This window comes from Myotis myotis, unplaced genomic scaffold, assembly GCF_014108235.1.
Source record: "Myotis myotis isolate mMyoMyo1 unplaced genomic scaffold, mMyoMyo1.p scaffold_m19_p_1, whole genome shotgun sequence".
In the NCBI taxonomy this organism is placed as follows: domain Eukaryota; kingdom Metazoa; phylum Chordata; class Mammalia; order Chiroptera; family Vespertilionidae; genus Myotis; species Myotis myotis.
Window position 1 is genome coordinate 134,509,013 of NW_023416313.1, and position 8,306 is coordinate 134,517,318.

Genomic DNA, 8,306 nt, shown 5'->3' on the forward strand with positions numbered 1-8,306 from the left:
AACAGCAGAACGACCGGTTGCTATGAAAAGCACTGACCACCAGGGGGCAGATGCTCAACGCAGGAGCTTCCCCCTGGTGGTCAGTGCACTCCCACAGGGGGAGCGCCGCTCAGCCAGAAGCCGGGCTCACAGCTGGCAAGCGCAGAGATGGTGGTGGGAGCCTCTCCTGCATCTGCAGTGCTAAGGATGTCCGACTGACGGCTTTGGCCCACTCCCCTAATCCGTTAGTCGGACATCTCCTGAGGGCTCCTAGGCTGCAAGAGGGTGCAGGCCGGGCTGAGTGGCACCCCCGAGTGCATGAATTTTGTGCACCAGGCCTCTAGTTATTAAATAAAAAGAGATAGTTATAAACTAATAAAACATAATCATTATTATGTTAAGGAAACAAAAAAGCAAACAAAACTATATGTTTAGATACATATACACATGAAAGAAAATGCAAAAATTTCTGAAAAGATACATTCCAGGATGCAACAGTCTCTACAACCACCACTAAAAGAATGGTAAATGTGTAATTTCCAAAGAGGGTAAAAATAGAATAATGCAAAATAGGAATGGATTAAATGATCGAAATACTAAATGTTCCAATTGTAAAACAATGATATCCTGCTGATTTTTAAAAATCCAATTCTAGCCGAACCGGTTTGGCTCAGTGGATAGAGCGTCGGCCTGCGGACTCAAGGGTCCCAGGTTTGATTCTGGTCAAGGGCATGTACGTTGGTTGCGGGCACATCCCCAGTAGGGGGTGTGCAGGAGGCAGCTGATCGATCTCTCTCATCGATGTTTCTGACTTTCTATCCCGCTCCCTTCTTCTCTGTAAAAAATCAATAAAATATATTTTAAAAAAAAAAAATCCAATTCTATGCACACATTAACCAAAAGAAGGCTGACAAAGCTATATCAAAATCAGAAACGAGGTCACAGCTCAGAGAACACTCAGGAAACATGACAACTAAATACAACATGAAACCTGGACTGGGTCCCAGAAGAGAAAAAGAACACTAACCAGTGATGTCTGGATAAAGTGTATAATTTAGTGAATAGTATTATAACGATATTAACTTCTTGGTTTTGATCATTGTACTATGATTATGCATTAACATCAGAACTAGGGTGAAGGGTTTATAGGAACTTTCTGTACTATTTTTGCAACATTTTGGTAAGTCTAAAATTATTTCAAAATGAAAAGTTTATTTAAAAAATCAGACTGGACTTTAAAACAAAAAGCATTATTAGAAATAAAAAAGATACTTATAAATGGGGAAAAATGGTTCAATTCATTGGAAGACAGACCAATTATAAAACTGTATGCTTCTAATAATATGACCTCATGATAAATAAATCAAAAAATTAACAGAACTACAAGGGAGAACAGATTCATAATTATACAGTAAATTGTCAATAACTGTCAATCAATTACCCACACATAAATCTATAAGGGAAGAGATTTTCACAAAGGCCCAACCCTCCTCAAGTCTTTGACAGGTGGGTCTCTAACCAGGTAAACTCGTAACAGGGCAGCTGGCTTCATGGAAGTAAGCAAGCAAGAGTGCCAGCAAAAAAGAAGTTGTAGTCTTTTGTAATCTAATCTCTTAAGTGACACTGACGATTTTTACCATATTCTTTTAGAAGTGAGCCTCTAGATCCAGTCTACTCTCAGGGGAAAGGATTACAAGAGAATGTGAATACCAGGATTATCTTAGAAGGCTGCCTATCACAGGTAGTATAATGGAAAAAGCAACTGGGATACATTTAGGAGAACCGGATTTTCGTAAGGATTTGACTAAATACAACATCTCAAGGCAGCGGTTCTCAACCTGTGGGTCGCGACCCCTTTGGGGGTCGAATGACCCTTTCACAGGGGTCGCCTAAGACCATCAGAAAACACATATATAATTACATATTGGTTTTGTGGTTAATCACTATGCTTTAATTATGTTCAATTTGTAACAATGAAATTGGGGGTCACCACAACATGAGGAACTATATTAAAGGGTCTCGGCATTAGGAAGGTTGAGAACCACTGTCTCAAGGCATCAGTGTTTTTTTCTGAAAAAAAAAAAAAAAAAAAAAAAACTGAGGGTAGCCAAAATGAACTCCACAGTCATTTAAATTCTAAATTCTAAATTCTGTGCTTTCCTATTGTGTCTTTAGGAAAGGATTATTATTATTAGAGATAGTTGGTCAAAATGCCTCATTTTACAAAAAATAAAGCCAGTTCCAGGAAAGGTTAACAAAGAGAGATAGTAACCCATACTTATTCTGTTCTTATGCCTCATGCTCATTCACTATAGTCCACTGCTTTTGCAATGAATGCCCTAAAACAGCACTATCCTCTCCTTAAGTCTTAAAATCCATTAATTTCAAAAGATGATAATACTGTACAGTACTAACAAGAGCAACAAGAATTGATTAATGTTGTTCGTTATCTCTTTTTTTCTCATCAACCCTAAAGCTATCTCTGTAGGTTGCATGTGAGAAGAAAATTAGTTATCCTCTGCCCATCCCAGTCACAGGGATCTGGACATTTTAGTAATAACATTATTTGCTGGAAATAAACCATAAAAGCAACAGGTAAAAGATAATAATAGAGAAAGACTTTAAACAAAGTAAACCTATATGAAGTATCTAAAAATAGAAACTGCAACCAGGAAAGGCAAATTTTGTTCCCCGTTGTGATGCAGGCAATGTTCAGGGAGTAGGTACTCTAGGAAGCTCATGACAGCGGCTGGACTGACAGTTATATCCTCATTCATACCGATGCTGCAATCAGGGTCTAGTACCACTCAACATTTATACTACATAAATACCCTCTTTGCTCCTATATGAGGTCAGGAGCCAAGAGGGCAGGGGAAATTCACTTGTTAGAAAATCCCCTCAGCACCACATACCCTTTACCAGCCATAATAATTTGCTGGGTGTGTGTGTGTGTGTGTGTGTGTGTGTGTGTGTGTGTGTGTTCTTTTTTAATATACCAGCATTTCTTTATTGATTTTAGAGAGAAAGGAAGAGGGAGAGAGAGATAGAAATATCAATGAGAGAGAATCAATGATCGGCTGCCTCCTCATGCCCCCTACAGTGGATCGAGCCCACAGCACAGGCATGTGCCCTTGGCCTGAATCGAACCTGGGACCGACTCTTCAGTCCGCAGGCCGGCGTTCTATCCAAACTGGCTAGGGCCATAATAATTTGTAATAACTCCAACTCTGGTTCAAGAAGTGCAGTGAAAACATTGCATAAAAGTACAATTGTTTTGTGTGGCAATTATAAAGCAGAGGTATTTATACTAGTCAAATTATATATATAAATGCATAATTGTGTCCAGAATTTCTGTTTAAGAAAGGCTTAAGGATAACAGTGGGTTGTTGGTGGTACCAGCCAATGTCTAGTGGTTTATCTTAAATCTGTGTTTGTATAACAATCAAGTAAGACGGGAAAAATTCAATTACCCATATAAAAGAAAAATTATATTGATGGAGATTACCTGCAAGCTTCTCATTAGTTTTAGCATATCTATACTAATAAAAGGGTAATATGCTAATTAAACCGAGAGACCGTCCGGACAAAGCCATGGTGGTGGGGCTGAGGCAGAGGTAGTTAGGGGAGATCAGGCCAGGAGGGGAAGGCAGTTGGAGGTGATCAGGCTGGCTGGGGGGAGGGGGGGGAGAACAGTTGGGGCAAGCAGGCCGGCGGGGGGGGGGGGCAGTTGTGGGTGAGCAGGCCGGCAGTGGTGGGCAGTTGGGGGGATCAGGCTGGCAGGAGGGGCAGTTGGGGGTGAGAAGGCCAGCGGGAGGGGGAGCAGTTGGGGGTGATCAGGCCGGCGGGGGGGAGCAGTTGGGGGCAAGCAGGCCAGCAGGCAGAATGGTTAAAGGCAATCAGGCAGGCACGTGAGCAGTTAGGAGTCAGCAGTCCCGGATTGCGAGAGGGATGTCCCAGATTGGAGAGGGTGCAGGCCAGGCTGAGGGACACCCCCAGGCCCGTGCACGAATGTCGTGCACCGGCCACTAGTATCTAAATATACACCTAAATTCACTTCTACAAACCACCTAAAGAAAAAGAAAGTGTTGGCTTAAAATGTTAACATAGGCTGAAATAGTAATCAAAGAAAGTGATACTTTTGAAAGTTTTTTGATACTTTTGGTACAGAGTGAAAAGCAGGGAGCCCAAAGTAAGAGAAGATGACCTGGACAGCCCAATGGGGCACTTCAGGAAGACAGACCTTCGTCCTGGGCAGGGGTGCCACGACTGAGTTTCATGGCCCAAGCCACTGACTATTATTTCCCGTATTATAAATATACTCAATCAGTAGATATACTTTTCAATCAAGCTATCCCAAGATGGAACAGCTCAAACGACAGTATCCATCCCAAAGTATTGTAAATAGTATTTATGCTTTTTAGAACTTTTTCTGCAGAACTGTCTGGATAGTTACCCTTTCCCTAGCCTTTTATGCAATATCAAGGAAGGCTTACATCTCCTTTCTTTTCTCACTTCTTACCTCTCTTTTGTTCCTCGGTTTTAAAGGGGTGGGAGAAAGGAAAGGAGCAGTAAGAACAATTTAAAGAAGCCTCAAACAGATCTCTAATTAGTCTTGAGGTAAAACTGGTAAAAAGCAAAGAAAGGATGTGTAGAGATTTAAAATTTAACCCTAAAATACTACCGGACATATTACTTAATACTATTTATGTATTTATACTTTTCCAATATACTCTATCTCAGTTAATGATTTCACCACCACCAATGAAAAGATTAAAGAATCATTTCTGAACATTTTTCCACATAGCAAGGGTTAGAAAACTATAAAACAAGAAAGAAGGGAGGGAGATAAGCAGGCAAGCAAACAGGCAGGCAAAAAAGAAAGGAAAGAAGGAAGGAAAGCCTAAAATACGGGCAGCCCTAGGATCACCAAGTACTGCTTTAACTGAAACTCTACAAAACCAGGACTGCCTATATTTACTTTCTGGCTCTTTACATAAAATGTGATAACCTCTTCAATAAAGGATAGTCAAATGGCCAATAAACATATGAAAAGGTGTTAAATATTATTAGTCATTAGGGAAATCAGGGGAAAACCCCAAAGTGATATCACTATATATTATAGACCTACCAAAGTGGCTAAAATAAGTAAGATAATACTAACTGTTGTAAGCTTTTGGAGGAGCCAGAATTCTCAAGCATTGCTAAAAAGTAGTGTTACTTAACACAATTAATTTGAAAAACTTTTTGGAAGTTATACCAAAAATACATACCTGCAGATCCTATAATACAGCAATTTAACCAGTGTGTTAATCTCCAAAATTCATTATATGTTGGATATGGATATATCCAACAGAAATGTATACATATGTTCACCAAAATACTTATAAAACTGTCCATAGCAGTCCTATTGGTAATAGCCAAAAATTGGGTAGAATACCATACAGCATAAGAAAAAACAAACTATTGCCACATAACTGTATAAAATCTCACAAATACAATATGGGCAAAGGGAGACAGAAAGGACTACATACTGTATGATTCCATTTACATAAAGTAATAATAGATAAATTCATAGATGATGTTAAAAATCAAGATAACGGTTATCTTTGGAAAGGGGCACAAAGTGGGCCTTCCAGGAGGCAAATAATGCTTTTCTTTGATCGAGGTACTGGATATACTTTGTGAAAATTCAGCGAGCTGTACACTTATGATTCATGCACTTTTCTGGAGGTCAATTGCCCTTTAAAAGTTAACACACAAAAAAAAACTGCATGAACTCTGTCTTTGAAGGACAATTATGTACATCTCCCACTCACTTTTCTGGCTTGTCATCATCATCGCTCACCAATGTGATACCTTTAATTCCTGTTACCTAATACAGAAGTCAGCTTTGTTTTCATCAATATTCTTGGTAGACTGTTGCATAGATTTCCCAAAGGAATATGTAGCTTAGTTTCACACTAGACCCCAAGGAGAAACTTTGACAAGCCAACATCCCGTGATGGTATATTAAAATAATCTGAGGAAGAAAGGGAAACCTCCTTTAAATGTAATTTTGTTTGGCCCTTTGTTTTGGTTTACCTTTGCCTACTAATTATGGTGATTTAATTTCCACAAAATGTTCAAATGAGCTTTTCAAAAAAAATCGGTTCTTGTGGAAAGTTTTTCTTTCCACTACCCTGTCTATTAATGCTGTTATCTTGTGTTTATCCAGTTCCTTCCATCCATGCAGCTTAAAGTACTTTACAAATTCTGTTGCGTGATGTCATCTTCCAGTTAGAGAAATTTGGGCCAAGAAACATTGTGTATCAAAACATATGCAAACAGTACTTTTCTAAGGCATGGCTCAGTGTACCTAAAGAAGCACCGCATTCTTTGCCGAAAGTTACAAGAGTTAGAAATGAAATACAAAGATGAAGTGACTCTCAAGGGCACAGGGTCTATCATAGGTTGAACCAGGACGATACCCTCTAACTCGCTACCACTTAAGGGAAAACAAACAAAAACCTACACCCTTGAATAAAATGCTAACTCTCTAACGGGAAGTCAGTGAAGATGCCTAGATCAGACCCAGAAAGACGACGTGTGGACCCCCACGAGACTGACCTTCCAGGGAGCCCCTGCCCTCCGGCCGCACGCGGCCAAGGTTCCCGGGCGCAGGTCCCGCGCCCCCCTTCACCTTCTCCGAGGAGGCTGCGGCGGCAGTGCCGGCGCGGTTCTCAGCCCCCCTTCCGCTCCGAGCGCCCGACCTCCCAGCAAACCCGTTTACCTGAGATAAGCCCGCGCCCGCCCCCAGCCGACGCGGGGCGCTCGCCCAGAGTTTCTCCGCCGGACACACAGCCGCCCGCCGGCCAATCGCGGCTCGCTGGCCCGGCTCTCCCGCGCGAGGAGGTGCGCGCACCCGCAAACCATCGGGCGGGGCGCAGCGCAGGGAGCGGGCGCACAGCGCGCGGGGGCCCTCGGGGAACCCAGCAGCAGGCGCTCCCCGTAGGGCTCACGGTGCGCACCGGGCATGCGCGTGCCGGCGCCGGGGCGCGGGGCGGGGTCTCCCGGGGGAGGGAGCGAGCTGGGGAAGGCCTCCGGGGAGTTTGGAGACCGAAGGAGGCGGTGCTAGTAGTCTTCCAGGGCCGCTCCCCCCCGGGGCTGCGATTGTTGGGGCCCGGACGACCGGCGCGATCTGCGAAAGCAAAATATGGGACATGTTGTCTGCACAAAACCCCGTCGGGTTAGAGGAGGAAAACCGCGTGGTTAAACACGCGCCCTGTGGCCTCCTCGGGGGGCGTTGCGTGGTCTCCGGGGGAGCTGGTGGGATCGGGGTTTCCTGTTTCGTTGTATGCGGTTCGGTTCGAGGTGAGGGGGGGAGTGCAATTGCGAGGCCCGGGACAAGAGAGAGGGGCGCGTGGCGAATTGTTAGTTGGAAGGAAAGGGCCAAAGTTGGGCTCCCGATGGGTGTGCGAAAGCGGCCCAAAAGTTTCAACCAAAAGTTAGTGTAACCTTTTTGACTTAAGAACTAGAAAGAGCTCTGGATGCTAACGTTCATTAAGACAAAATGTTGAACCTTCCAGAATTAACAACAACAAAAGTGAAGACTTAAATTCTTGTACCTCTGTGATGAAACAAGGAATGGCTGGCATAGTTAATTAGCTGTTAGTAATTCAAATGTGGTTCTCTTGTTCTCCAGATTAGTATTGTTTTTATAAATGTCACGTTAACTCCTTCAGACACCAAATATTTTATTTTATTCATTCAGACATCAGGTATTTATTGAGCACATACAAAGTGCCAGGTTCTGGGTGTTGGATAATAAGCAATAATAATTTTTACAGATAATACACATAATATGAAGTGTTGGCAGTTTCCCAAATTAGTGGTTAAAGTTAATGAAAGGAACTTAAACGTTAGAATGTGTAAAAATGGGAGTGAATAAATAAGACATGGAAAAATTGTATGTAAATTAGTTGGAACATAATAGGTTATAAAATTCACAAACTGTTATATTGTACTGAATGGCTATTGTTCTGAAGAGGTTTGATACAGAATAAACTTTGAAATGCATTTTTTCTTTAATTTAGTCAAGGTTTGAATCAGGTATTTATAGACACAAAGTACCATAAAAATATATAAAACCAAAAGAGGATGGGATAGTTTGTTAAAGTAGATGGGAAAGGCACTCCAATCTGGAACAATGACTTATGAAAAGGTTTAGGACCAACTCAAATTATGTGTGAAAAAAGGGGGAAAAAGGGGGAAAGTTGCTTTTCCTACCTAAGGAATAACAAGAAATAAGTGGGAATAGTGACCACAACATTAAGAAAATTCAAATCAAA

General features: G+C 42.0%; 1 protein-coding gene across 5 annotated transcripts in view; it reads right to left on the bottom strand.

The window, feature by feature from the left end:
* MIPOL1 (mirror-image polydactyly 1) overlaps positions 1–6,962 on the bottom strand; it is a 365,567-nt gene extending 358,605 nt beyond the window's left edge. For 4 of the 5 annotated variants that reach the window (XM_036352910.1, XM_036352890.1, XM_036352880.1 and 1 more), the window contains exon 1: positions 6,749–6,960. The gene's annotated coding sequence lies outside the window, so the exon portion shown is untranslated. Of the gene's footprint in view, positions 1–6,748 lie in introns of all 5 variants that reach the window. The other variant, XM_036352921.1, reaches the window with a different exon arrangement.
* Between the last annotated feature and the right edge of the window lie 1,344 nt (positions 6,963–8,306).